At 42.9% G+C, this 14,171-nt stretch overlaps 1 protein-coding gene across 3 annotated transcripts in view; it reads left to right on the top strand.

The window, feature by feature from the left end:
• AACS (acetoacetyl-CoA synthetase) overlaps nt 1-14,171 on the top strand; it is a 135,567-nt gene that overhangs the window by 61,503 nt on the left and 59,893 nt on the right. The gene's annotated exons all lie outside the window — the stretch shown is intronic.

The raw sequence follows: 14,171 nt of genomic DNA, 5'->3' as shown, positions 1-14,171 counted from the left end.
GTTAAGTGCAGAGACAAACACCTGCCTGGAGCATTGCCATGCCGTGCAGGATTTACAGTATCTGTACATTGAGACTTTTTGTATGTTGGAGTGTCAGCAGAGTGAACCATCAGTGGGATAGTTGGTCTTTTATAAAAGTCCCACTATACTCAAGTGAGCATCTTCATTGCTCCCAAAAGTTAACAAGGGACAACTGTTGTAAAACCCTATATAACCCAGTTCTGTGCTATTATAGTGAAAATGCCTACTGGTTACACTAGGGATGGGCTGAGCTTACTTCCTCTTCTCATCTTTATTGTAACCTACTATTGGAATGACAGGTGTTAAAATGTGGTCCACATAAAAGGCTGCGGATGTTTATTTTAGTCTCGGTTCTTTGGCCCAGTATGACTAAGCTAGGAGGGAACTAGAGCAGAAGAATAGTATCAGAAGCCTGCGTTTGTCTTTTCTTGTTAAGAGTATAAAAGTCTTATTTATATAAAATGATGTTCTGGTTCTGTGGTGACTAAAAGGACACAGGACACTTCCCGGCAAGATGTTAAGTATTCATTAACACATCTGCGGCATATTTCATTTGCTGACTCTGTTTTATAAATGCATTTTCATGTTATTATTTTGGTGAGAGCTGCCGCACGTTGCGTACATCAATGAAGACATGACTGTGTCAGCTGTATTCATGTTCCAGGAAAACAAACAATAACAGATGGAGAAGACTGTAAGTGGGAATCAGATAATGTTTAATTATCAACGTTGTGTCTGCCGTCACTGTACGCTGCTTGCTTCATGCTCATGGCCCCATCACATCTCATTACAAATTGCACACCATGGATTGTGTTATAATTGTTGGTGTATTGACTTCCCTCTATTAGCCAGCACTGACAAAGGCTGATCAAGCTTAAACTTGCCCACATAAATTCGGTCTGGTGCAACACAGCCTGAGTGTCTTGCCACTTTTTAGGCTGAAAAACAGCTAAAAAAATATATGTAAAATGGAAACAAAAGTGCTGTGTGAACGTAGCCTTACCTAAAATGACATGTATGCTTTAAGGCTGGAATTCCACTTGGTTTTTTGGGGGAAAAACACCAATAAAAACACCAATTCTGCCGCGTGGCGTTTTTTCTGCCAAAAAACGCTGCGGCCAGATGTTAGCTGTAAATCAATGATAAATCGCAAAAATTATTTTTCCACTTGCCGTTTTTCAGTTTGGCGTTTTTTTTTTTTATCCTTTTGGTGTTTTTTCACTCTTTTTTTGGTGTTTTTCCACTCCTTGGCAGTTTTTCAAAATCACAGAATGGTGAGTCAATGGCGTTTTTTCCCTGAAATCGTGGCGTTTTTCTCCCATAGAAGTCTATGGGAGTAAAAAAAAGTGATGGAGATACCTTTAATAAAATTTCGTAGGGTACCATTAAAAAAAATATTAAAAAAAGACACAGTAGTGATGGAAAAAAATTGATTGTGTTTAAAGAAATGTATCTTTTTTATAACAACATTTTAATACATTTTTAAACAGGGATCAATTTGTGTGTGCAGGCAGGGCACAAAAAATTTAGTGTGTGTGTGTGTGTGTATTTTTCACTTTTTTTTCTTTACTTTTTAGGTGGTACTACTACTCCCAGCATGGGACACACTGTTTCATGCTGGGAGTAGTAGTACCTGTACTAATTGGCAGATTGCCCCGGGTTCCGTTGCGATCCTTCTGTATAATGTATAGATGCAGCCAGCCGCTCTTCTATGGTTCCCTGCACTGCCGTATATATACACCTATTCATATTTCCCTCAAAGAGCTGTGATTGGCCAGATGGTTCCAGCCAATCACAACTCTCTGTGGGAAATATTAATAGGTGTATATATACGTCGGTACAGGGAAATATAGAAGAGCGGCCGGCCGCATCTATACATTATACAGGAGGATCACAACGGGTGTCAGGAGTGACATCCGCTGTGATCTTTCCTTAACTGCAGGTACTACAGCTCCCAACATGGAGCAGAGTGTGGGAGTAGTAGTACCTGCAGTTAAGGAAACATCACAGCAAGTGTGACTCCTGACACCCGCTGCAATCATCCTTTCTATTGCAGAGATGCGGAGCTTCTTTCTCCTGCGCTCGCATCTCTGCTCTGTACTCTGGCCAGTGATGTGAATAGAACATCGTTCATTCATATTTTCCGCTAAGAGGGGGGATTGGCCGGATGGTGGCAGCCAATCCCCGCTCTTCTATTTCTATTCACATCAATGGCCGGAGTGCAGAGCAGAGATGCGAGAGCTGTATAGAGCCGCTCCGCATCTGCTATATTATGGACGGTCAGGAATGACACCCGGGGCGATATGTCTATTAGTACAGGTACTACTACTCCCATCATGGAACAGTCTGTTCCATGATGGGAGTAGTGGTACTACCTAAAAAAAAATAAAAAAAATAGAGGGAAAAAAAGTGAAACGCACTTATACGCTTTATTAAAAATTAACTAAAAGCTCATTATAAAAAATACAAATTTCCTTAAATAAATTTTTTCCCATCCCTACTGCATCCTTTTTTTTTGGTACACAACACAACACAACACAATTTCAATTCAATTGCAAAAACGGCAGAAAAACCGTAGGAAATAGCACTAGCATTTTTTCTGGCGTTTTTTTTTTTCCAGTGAAAAAAAAAAAAGTGGTATCCTAGCCTAAAGGTTATTTCTGAGATTAAGAACTAAAAAATTAGGGTGAGGTTACAGTAGTTGTCCGCATACAGTGGAAATACCAAATCTTCCATCACTGTTGGCAATGGCTTTTCACACTGTTAATGTGGGCCCTTAGCTGGGGTATCCCTGCTATGAGATCCATATACATATGGACAAGGGTTGCATTCTATATTTTAGACAACTAGACCTGAAGTAGGTAGCCTGGAGATGACCTTGCATATCTGTGTTTACCTGTCCTGCCATGAGCTAAATAAAGCTTATAAATATGTATTCATAGTGGGGGTGAGTGCTGTGATTTCTATCTGCGTTATTTGTAAGTTTATAGACCTAAAATACAGTTTATTAGTAAGCGCTAAATGGGACTTAGAATAATTAATTAAATACGTGTATAGAATGGTATAGATAAATGCATACCTATATAGAGATGTGATTGATAGCTATGCTGACATTGTCCATAATAAGTAAAGGGATATCTGATATAAAAAACGTCTGTTAGTACATGCCGGTAATGAGGGAATCAGTAATGTTCACTTTATCCAGTTTGTTATACTTGCGGTTTTGGTGCGGTTTTTCATGCGGTGTAGGTATTCCGATTGTTGATTAAGAAGAGATGCCTATGTCCAGAATCATGAGGGTAAAATGGGAGAACGCCCCAGCCGGTGGCGTCTCGACCGTACCTCGCTCACTTCGTGGTCAGTCGGGTGATGTTGGACGATCAGTGGTGATGTCACTACTGGTGCCTTGGTGCTCCACAATACTAGCCTACGCGTTTTGGAAACTGGGATATGGTTTCCTTCGTCGGGGACCGGATGAGGAAGGAAACCGTATCCCAGTTTCCGAAACATGTAGAATAGTATTGTGGACCTTCAAGGCACCAGTAGTGATGTCACCACTGATCGTCCAACATCACCGGACTGACCGTGAAGTGCGCAAGGTACAGTCGAGACGCCACCGGCCGGGGCGTTCTCGCGTTTTACCCTCACGATTCTGGACACAGCCATCTCTTCTTAATCAACAATCGGAATACCTGCACCGCATGAAAAACCGCACCAAAACCGCAAGTATAACAAACTGGATAAAGTGAACATTACTGATTCCCTCATTACCGGCATGTACTAACAGACGTTGTTTTTTCCTATCAGTTAGTGCTATACCTATGTATACCGCAGCACATCATTGCCATTAATCCATAAACAAAAACCAACATACATGCAATTATACAGGTATAATTCATAGGTTAGCTAACATATACACATTTAAATCCATCACATCTCTATATAGGTATGCATTTATCTATACCATTCTATACACGTATTTAATTAATTATTCTAAGTCCCATTTAGCGCTTACTAATAAACTGTATTTTAGATATCTCTATATTGTGTATGATATACGGGTACGTACACTTTAGTCAAACAGCACAATTGGGGACACCACCATATCCATATCATAGCGCTTATGTTACATATTAGTCAAGTTTATAGACCTGATGGTAGCCCTAGGTGTAGTTTCGGTTTTACAGCTATACTATACAGTGTATATGTTACACCAGTTTTAAACTAATTTTAACTGTAACATATATATATATATATATAGGAATCACTATGAAAATTTCAGCACAGGATGTCTTCTAGTGTGGTGCAAAGTGTCCCCCAGTATGCCACACTGGATCCACATAAAACTTCCTCCTCTAGGAAACAGCACCCAACACGAAGTCCAGGTATTATGCAGGCTACAAGGTCTTTATTTGCATCAGAGCAAGTGCGATGTTTTGGCTAGCAAGCCTTTTTCAAGCATAGTAAAAACCTACAAATATCCATCTTAAATAGGTAACAGAGTGACATGATTGGTTAAAAAACCAGTGCAACCTATAGTAATCATCAATAAGCCAACCTCCTATATCTCATTGGTTGGGGAAGTGATCATGTGCAATGACAGCTGTCATACATGTAAACAAATGTTAGATCGCAAGGATCCCTCGTGTATAATATACAATAAAACAGGATGATACAGTGAGGGGGACTCCATGTCACTACTAAATACATCTGATGGTTTATAACTCACCGCCGATGCTGCAATCTCCGAGAGGTCCACGCTCCTTGACGGTTACCTATTTAAAATGGATATTTGTACGTTTTTACTATGCTTGAAAAAGGCTTGGTAGCCAAAACGTCGCACTTTATTCTCTGATGCAAATAAAGACCTTGTAGCCTACATAATACCTGGACTCCGTGTTGGCTGCTGTTTCCTAGAGGAGGAAGTTTAATATATATATATATATATATATATATATATATATATTATATAATATTATAGCGTCTGTCTAATAATAATGTTCACCTTCAGCAGACTCCTTTTTTGGATATTTTCTGACAGTTCTTTATGAATATTATACTGTTAGTACAATAACTTGTGAGTGTTCCTGTACTCAGTTTTTTTTTTTTTTTTTTTTAAACAAACTATGGAAATGTAGCAATTAGGAATAATTGTGTAAAGATAAAGGGAATGTGTTGTCAACAAATGACCTAATATTTAAATCAGGTTTTTATGTTAACCAATTATTATTATTTTTTTTTTTTAAATAATTTTTGGGGAGTTTTTTTTTCTATTTTACGATCTATATTTTAAAATAATCCTGAAATATTGCAGTTTCCAATTTGGGACAGCTCCTATCATTTGCAGTATATGCCCACAGGTCATGCTGTGAAGCATATCTATAAATGCTGTTAAGAAACAGATCACACAAGATGGCTGCCCCCATATGAATGCACAAAAAAAATACTATAAAAAAAATTACAATCAGGAAATAGAAACAGATAGGCAAAACAAAAAAAAGCATGTTTCAGTATATGACTTTTAGCAGGGAAAAAATATCTGGGTGACACATTCCCTTTTAGGGTATTTTGCTGCGTATTTGCTGCTGCATATTTTTCTACCCATTGAAGTCAATGGGGTAGCAAAATCAGCTGCAGAAAATACCCTGTCTATGTACTCCTCCCATTATCACTGAGCAGTTGGCAGATTTCTCAGGAGTAATAAATGACATTTCACATGTAAATTTCTGGGACAAGCTTTCACTTGGACATCTGGAAGAGAAGATTTATTCTCTCATAATGAGTGAAAATTGAAATTCCCATTAAATAGCACACTTTCCCTTCTTTTCTGGATTTATTTTCATTATTTTCATTTTTGAAGGCTCCTGGCTTGTCAATCATCCTGATGTGTGAGCCGGGAGCATGTCACAGAGCCTCAGTGCACAGAGCCCTGCTTGTCCTCAGTGCACAGAGCCCTGCTTGTCCTCAGTGCACAGAGCCCTGCTTGTCCTCAGTGCACAGGGCCCTGCTTGTCCTCAGTGCACAGGGCCCTGCTTGTCCTCAGTGCACAGGGCCCTGCTTGTCCTCAGTGCACAGGGCCCTGCTTGTCCTCAGTGCACAGGGCCCTGCTTGTCCTCAGTGCACAGGGCCCTGCTTGTCCTCAGTGCACAGGGCCCTGCTTGTCCTCAGTGCACAGGGCCCTGCTTGTCCTCAGTGCACAGGGCCCTGCTTGTCCTCAGTGCACAGGGCCCTGCTTGTCCTCAGTGCACAGGGCCCTGCTTGTCCTCAGTGCACAGGGCCCTGCTTGTCCTCAGTGCACAGGGCCCTGCTTGTCCTCAGTGCACAGGGCCCTGCTTGTCCTCAGTGCACAGGGCCCTGCTTGTCCTCAGTGCACAGGGCCCTGCTTGTCCTCAGTGCACAGGGCTCTGCTTGTCCTCAGTGGACAGGGCCCTGCTTGTCCTCAGTGCACAGGGCCCTGCTTGTCCTCAGTGCACAGGGCCCTGCTTGTCCTCAGTGCACAGGGCCCTGCTTTTTTTTCTTTTTTATATGTTTGAGTTTTTCATTTTAAAGGGGTATTCCGGGAATTTTTTTTTTTTATTTGACTATGCTACAGGAGCTGTAAAGTTAGTGTAGTTCACAATATAGTGTCTGTACCTGTGTGTGACTGTTTTCTCACAATTCTTCTGTGATTTTCACCTCCCTATTTATTTTTACCAGCATACAAAATTACTGTTGTCTCAGATTTTTCCCAGCTTGCAATGCGGCCGAGACCTGACTCACTAGTCAGCTGATGACAGGGAGCCTGTCTGCTTCAATGGGTGGAGGAAGCAATCTGCAACTAATGCAACAGCTGTAGGCACCCTGATTGAAAAGCACAGGTCTGCAGCTCATTTATGTTTCAATGGGTTGGGTGGCTGATGTGTGGGATGGAGGAAAATAGAATTGTGGGATTTGCAGTCAAAAAAAGAAAAGTCAAGCAGGAAATACAAGTTCACAAAAAGCTAGCCTCAGTGTTATGGTAATCTCATGATTTAGCCCCAAGACAAGTGCAGATCCTTCCTAAGCATGTCCATTACAGTTTGCCAGGTACATACTAAAATCACCTTAGGGTGGATAACCCCTTTAACAGACATAACAATCTCAGTCGCATAAGAAATTATGTAGAAATGTAGCATGGTTCATCCAATTCTATGCAACACTAGACAATTAATGCAAATGCTGCAGATCAGTAGGACCCAGAAGGCCTCCCGCTCCCTTCCCCTATGTAATTAGAAGTCTGCCCAAGGAACCCGCTACAGCCCCAGTGAGGTACCATGGAGTATCTTTAAAGACAATCATAACTTGCCGAATCTCAGCATCACTAAAAACCTGACCATGAAGGTTCTCCACTTCTTAAAAAAGCTTTTCGCCGATTTCTGCCAGGTCCGGCCTAACTCTGTGACATCAAAAAACATATAACGTTTAACTTGGATTAGGACTTCAGTGAGTGTAGGCATAGTGGGGACTAGCCAGTGTGATAGTAGGCAGCGTTTAGCTACTAAGATAATAGTGTGTAGTAAAATAGTTCATGTGACTCCAGCTGGGGCTATGTGTAAGAGAATTAGATTACGGTCAAGAGGAAGGGAGATGGACAGTTTCCTACTAAGGAGGGTGAATAAATTAGTCCAAAAGGCATGAGAGTGTGTGCAAATCACCAAGCCATGTAAAAGGTCAGTGGGAAATGCACCACAATTAGGACAAGGCTCTATCCTGTCAGGGTGGTCTGGAGTACACTGGAAAGAAAACCCATGTGTAGCATGGTGCATAATTTTGAACTGTTTGTTTCTCTCCGCGATTCACATATCACACACCTTGCTCCAACCTTCAAGGATCAGTAGAGTTAAGGAAAAGGGAAGATTGCAGAGCGTCCGTCCCCTTCCTTTGTACATGACAATACAATGTGGATAAGGAGTGACATGCCGAATCTAATGACGTAAAGCTATCAAAAGAGGTAGGGGTCATTTCTTTAGATAAGTCAGAGAGACGAGAAGACAAAAAGGCTTTGACCTGACAGTAGGGTAGGTAGTGTCCCACCAGTATGGCATACTTCTGACACATCTCATCGAACGTGAGAAAACATGGCTCTGACTGATGGAAAAGGTGGCTAACCGTATGCTTCCCTGGCTCCCTCCACTGCTGGTACATGGGGAAATTCTGGGTGGCCCCACAGGGGCATATGTTTGCTCAGGGCGAAGGGAAGTCTCATGGACGCCCTACAAATCGTCCAAGCTGCTATGGTATCGCGGAGAGCTACGCTATGCTTTACAGAACGGGGTAGTGCTCCAAACTTAGTGTGAAGGAGAGCACCCAGGGGCCCAGGAGAGCAGCCTCTAAAGACGTGTTAGAGTACATATCACTTCCTCGAAGCCAGTCAATACTGTGACGAAAGTGGCAAGCCACGTTATAGTGTCTAATATCAGGGAAATTCAGCCCCCCCCCTTCGCCCTGGGCAACATCAATTTCTTTAGAGCAATACGGGGATGTTTATTAGCCCACAAAAACATAGTAAAAGACGAAGTAAGGGTAGTTACATCACGATGAGGCAACAGAATTGGAATAGTCTGCAACGGGTAAAGAAGTTTAGAAAAACTTTAAATTTTCAGTAAGTGACAGCGAGCCAGCAGCGGGAGAGGCAGGGATTCCCACCTACATAACACGGAGATAATTTTATGTATCAAGGGAGGGAAGTTCAATGTATACAGGGAGGAAGTAGTTTTTTCAACCCAAATTCCTAAATATTTCAGAGGAGTGGTGGTCACAGCTATGGATAAAGGGAGATCAGCAGCCGCTAGATTATTCCCTTGCGGGGGAGAGATTCAATAGAACGCTCGCTATATTAACTCTATATCCAGACACTAGACCAAAATCTGACAAAATATCAAAAACTATTGGGAGAGAAAGACGAGGAGAGAAAACCTGGTGTGGCTATCCTAGCCACTGGTGTAGCATATAAAGAAAGGTGGTACGCCAAAAATGGACCTCGAGGAGAAATAAGACGGGGTAGAAGTTGGGCTAGCTGATCAGCTAAAATCTTGGACATAAGTTTTAAGGTCAACGTTAATGAGAGATATCAGGCGGTACCCATCAGGAGATAGTAAATCCTTCCCCAATTTAGGTAAAACTTTAATGTATGTTGTATTCATAGTTTGCGGAATGGGAGCCCCCTGCAGGTAGGAGTTGAACAGGGACAACAAAGAGGGGGGGGGTCACTTTGGTCTTCACGATTTTATAAAAGTCACCTGAAAACCCGTCAGGCCCCGGGGCCTTCCCGGCTGCTAACCCCTTCACCACCCCCTCCAGTTCCTCAGCCGATACTGGAGTGTTCAAAGTTGAAAGCTCCTCCACAGTGAGGGAAGGAAGATTCGCCTGGTGCAACCAATCTTGGACCGGAGTGGCAGGTGGATCCGTATTAGAGTAGAGGTCCTGAAAATAGGTGCTCAATGTGTCAGAGATAATTTTGGGATCTCTTTGTGTCGCTCCCGCACTATCCCTCAGTACCTGTATATAGCTATGAGGCAAAACGTGCCAGTAATCTTCCTGGCTTATTTCCATAGCGAAACAACAAAGAGGCCTCAAACTGTGTGCATGACAAGTTATCCATTTTCTTTATCCAAGCGGCATAGGGCGATTTAGCTACAAACCAAGCCTCCTTGGATTGGGCAGAGGGAGAAATAGTAAGAGCTGCCCAGAGGGCGGAACCCAAAGCTAAAATCTGAGAGGAAACCTTCCTTTTAAACGTAGCAGTGTAGGCCAAAATCCTACCACTTAGTACTTATCCTTAGCAGCGTCCCAATAGAGTTGGGGGGAGGTAACATGGGCCGCATTATCTCCCACGTACTCCAGCCACCACCCTTTTAAAAGGGTATGGAATTGCTCATCTCTAGCTAGTCCAGTAAGGAACCTCCAGATAAAATTGGAGCCACGCAGTATCAGATCAGACAGGTGTAATGCTAGAGGTGTATGGTCTGATATAACCATGTCCTCGATGATGTGCTGAATCCTAGGAAGCAGGGAACCGGGCAGAAAACAGTAATCCAGTATCGACCACGAATCATGAATGTGGGAATAGTGACTAAAGTCCTATGCTTCTGGATGCAGCACATGCCAGGCATCTATCATGCCATTGCAAGAGGCCCAGTGGGTAAGGGGGGAGTCATGGGTGCGTCTAGTTGGTGGAATAGGGTGGTTGCTCTTTCTGTCTTCCACCTCATCCATCACAGCATTAAAGTTGCCCGCTATCACCTTGTGGCCCACAGCGCTATGTATCACTCTGTCTTTTAAACCCTCTAGAAAGGAGCCAGTGTCAGTGTTAGGGCCGTACACATTAAAGATTTCCACCTCTTTAGAGGCTGTACTAACATGGATGGAGCAGATCTGCCCCTCAGTGTCATTAGAGACATCTAGGATTTCACCAGTAAAAGATTTGTGAATTAGGATCAGCACACCAGCTTTATGATTAACCGCTGGCGATCCTTCAAGCCTGGCAACCCACCATTTTCTCATTCTGGGGTAATCCTCTACCATCAAATGAGTCTCCTGCAACAGAGCCACATCTGCCGAAAGACGTTTTAGGTGGCAGAGAACCATGCTACTTTTCTGGGGAGACCTCAGTCCCAGCCTGTGCGCCCTTTCCACCTTGCACGGGTGCGGCAGGCCCAGCACTTTAGGTAGGGATACTTCACAAATATAGATCAGGTCTCTAGCTGGAACCTATTCAGGGAGCCCTAAGATCCGAAGGTTGCTTTGGCGGGACCTGTTCTCAAGGTCCTCTACTTTGTCTCTGAGGTGTCTGCATTCAGATTCCAGTGTGGCAATGCAGCTTGCAGAGTGAGAGTTTACCTCCTCTGAAGTCTGTACCCGCTCTGCCATTGCTGCGCATCTCATGCAGGGCGGCCGACTGCTGCAGTATGGCCAGGGTGTCTTGGATCGTAGCTATAATGGCTTTGTGCACCTTAGGGGCGATCGATTTCGCCACATCCACGGCCAGAAGAGCATAGTCCAGCTGGGGTAAGTCATAGTCATCACCACCATTCACGGACCCGGGCTCTGAGGGTAACTGAGAAGTAGCGCGGCTGGAGGCGCGAGAAGCCGGCAATACTGGATCTGCTGCTGCAGCCTGTGGTGGGTTTCCCCTTGATTTCTGGCTCATACAGTCCACCACCGAGGTCAGGACATGCTGAGCGATTGCGGGTAACTTAGACCTTTAAACAGCCTGCGAGTAGGGAGCTCTCTCTCCGCGTGTCTCTACTGCATGGCACCGAACCGGCAGTCTCTCTATAGTACTCTTTAAGTGTGCCAGGGTTAGCTGCTCCTTGGGACACCAGGTTAGGGCGGCACCATTTAACTTTTTTGGTCAGCTCTTTCTTACCTTTTATATGTAAGGACTTTCTTTATCTCCATTAGTTATCTAGTGATCTAGTTATGTTAGTTTTCTTTAATCCTAATTATTTCCTATTTTGGGATGACATTTTGTGGGCTTCAGAACCAATTACCAGGTTTCTATAGATTTCTTGTCTCAACATACAATGGTCATCCTGGATCCAATTAATATAGTAAAATAAGGGACCACTGCATAGGCTGTGGGCATTTCAGACATACATGCTCTCTAGCAAACCTTATGACACTATTTTCACCCAAGTTAAGTTCAGCAAAGCAGCTGGTACAGCTGTGCTGGGTCACCACATATGCAGACACTCACGAGAAGAGTGGCAGTCTATTCAGACTCTCATAGTATGGGGGGCATCTCCCACCTGATAAAGACGTTATGCACCTTCTGAGCTGCCCTCGTCTTATCCTCAAAACCTGTGTGATGCAGACTTTTGTATTCACAATCTGTCATCATTTTCCTTGCTATTGTGCTCTGCCATCTGCCAAATTAAATGCATTTCATAAATCTGCCACCCTATTGCATGGTCTGAACTTGTGTTTGACCTTTCTTTCTTGCACTTTTATCTCTGAAATTGTCTTTCCTAATGCACTTTGTTGAAATAATTAAATGTTTAATTTATATATGAATCACATTTGTGGTTGAAACAATGCCTATCAAAGCCGTGCAGCGTATAATATCATGAATTTATTAACTGAAATGTTGGTTCTACATAAAATCTCCTGCATCTCCCATTTTACATGCTCGTGATGGCAGCTGCCAAGTGGAAAAGTTTCTCACAAAGAAGAATGTCTCTGCTGAGTGTCAGCCATTTGTATTGACAACAATAATGAAGCCGTAGGGTTATCATATTGTCACAGAGGGAGAGCGCATTCATGGATTGTTTTCATAATTCATATTGCTTGTAGGTGATGAATTTGTGATTCTTTATTTTGTACATTGCACTTGGGATGTATTTTATTGAGTGATGCAAGGTGTCTATTCTCTTGTGGCAAAAGTTGTAGTGATAAATAATCTTCCATAGCAAACCTAAAAGGAATACGAGCTACTAAATATTTGTTCTGTGCTTAATACACAGTAAATATGATCATACTATATGTGTGTTCTGCATGGTCTGTCCATTTGGTATATCCTTAAAGGGGTATTCCGGGCAAAAACATTTTATCCCCTATCCAAAGGATAGGGGATAAGATGTCTGATCGCGGGGGGCCCGCCCCTGGGACCCCCGAGTTCTCCCTGCAGCACCCGCATTCTATGCGTGAGCTGCGTCTCCAGTTTCGGAAACCTCCGGGTTTCTGGGACTGGGGACGTGATGTCACACCACGCCCCCTCCATTCATGTCTATGGCAGGGGGTTTCCTTAACTGGAGACGCAGCTCCCGCGTAGAATGCGGGTGCTGCAGGGATATTCAAAGGATAGGGGATAAGATGTCTGATCGCGGGGAGGGGGGGGGGTTGCATGCCGCCGCTGGGACCCCCCGCGATCAGACATCTTATCCCCTATCCTTTGAATAGGGGATAAAATGTTTTTGCCCGGAATACTCCTTTAATAGCTTATCTGGGCTTCTAGAATAGACACGGCCAGTGTATGAAAACAACAAAGAATTATGATAGATTGCAGTTCTGAAACCTACTGAATTTAAATTTAGCTGTGTTTTCATTAGGCTGCTTTCACGCTATAAAAATTCATCCGTTACAAACGTCCGTTAGAAAAGCCCTGTTAAACGGCCATTAAACAATCCCATTAAAGTCTATGGGATTTTTTTGATTATCCTTTATGACCCGTTATAGTCCGTCATGAATAACGGTCGTTAGTTGTGACGGAAGAAATAACGGAAGAAACGGGTAAATTAACGACCGTTATTTTAAACATTGAAGTCTATGGCTGACGGATGAGCTTTTATGTAATCTGTTTGCACCCAGTTTATAATATCCGTTATTATGCATTAAAATTATATTGCACATGTGAAAAAATTATAACTATAAATAACCCTTGACACCTATCATGAATCCCTATAAACCTGAAAGAGAGTCCGAAATAATGATAATAATAGCAAGCGGGTGAGTAAGACCAACAGTAGGTACTTGCTCTCATGAATGCACAAAGGGTTGCTCAGGATCTCTCACATCCCGTAATAAGCAACCATAATTGTAGGCATTACCACCAGACATAAATATTGACAATAATAATCGCTCACCGCCGGGGGTCGCGTAACGATTGACAGATTGATAGCTCTTTCTCGATTCTGTGGGTGGTGGTGCATGGCCGTTCTTAGTTGGAGGAGCGATTTCTCTCGTTAATTCCGATAACGAACAAGACTCCTCCATGCTAACTAGTTACTCGACCCCCGGCGGTGAGCGATTATTATTGTCATTATTTATGTCTGGTGGTATTGCCTACCATTATGGTTGCTTATTACGAGACGTGAGAGATCCTGAGCAACCCTTTGTGCATTCATGAGCACAAGTACCAACTGTTGGTCTTACTCACCCGCTTGATATTATCATTATTTCGGACTCTCAGGTTTATAGGGATTCATGATAGGTGTCAAGGGTTATTTATAGCATATCATTTTTTCATGTGTGGATCTAATTTTAATGCATATCAATAAAAGTATGTTTTTATATTTATCCAAAACAAGGGCTTTTTGAGAGCTGAGACACTATTATACTTATGCCTCTTGGTATAGATCTGAATATTTTTTGCTGTTGCCATATCTGGGGGGGCAAGATATATAGCGCTTAAG

The sequence above is a fragment of the Hyla sarda genome, chromosome 1 (genome assembly GCF_029499605.1).
Source record: "Hyla sarda isolate aHylSar1 chromosome 1, aHylSar1.hap1, whole genome shotgun sequence".
Lineage (NCBI taxonomy): Eukaryota > Metazoa > Chordata > Amphibia > Anura > Hylidae > Hyla > Hyla sarda.
The sequence above is the reverse complement of the archived record's forward strand: the minus strand, read 5'-3'. Positions and strand labels throughout refer to the sequence as shown.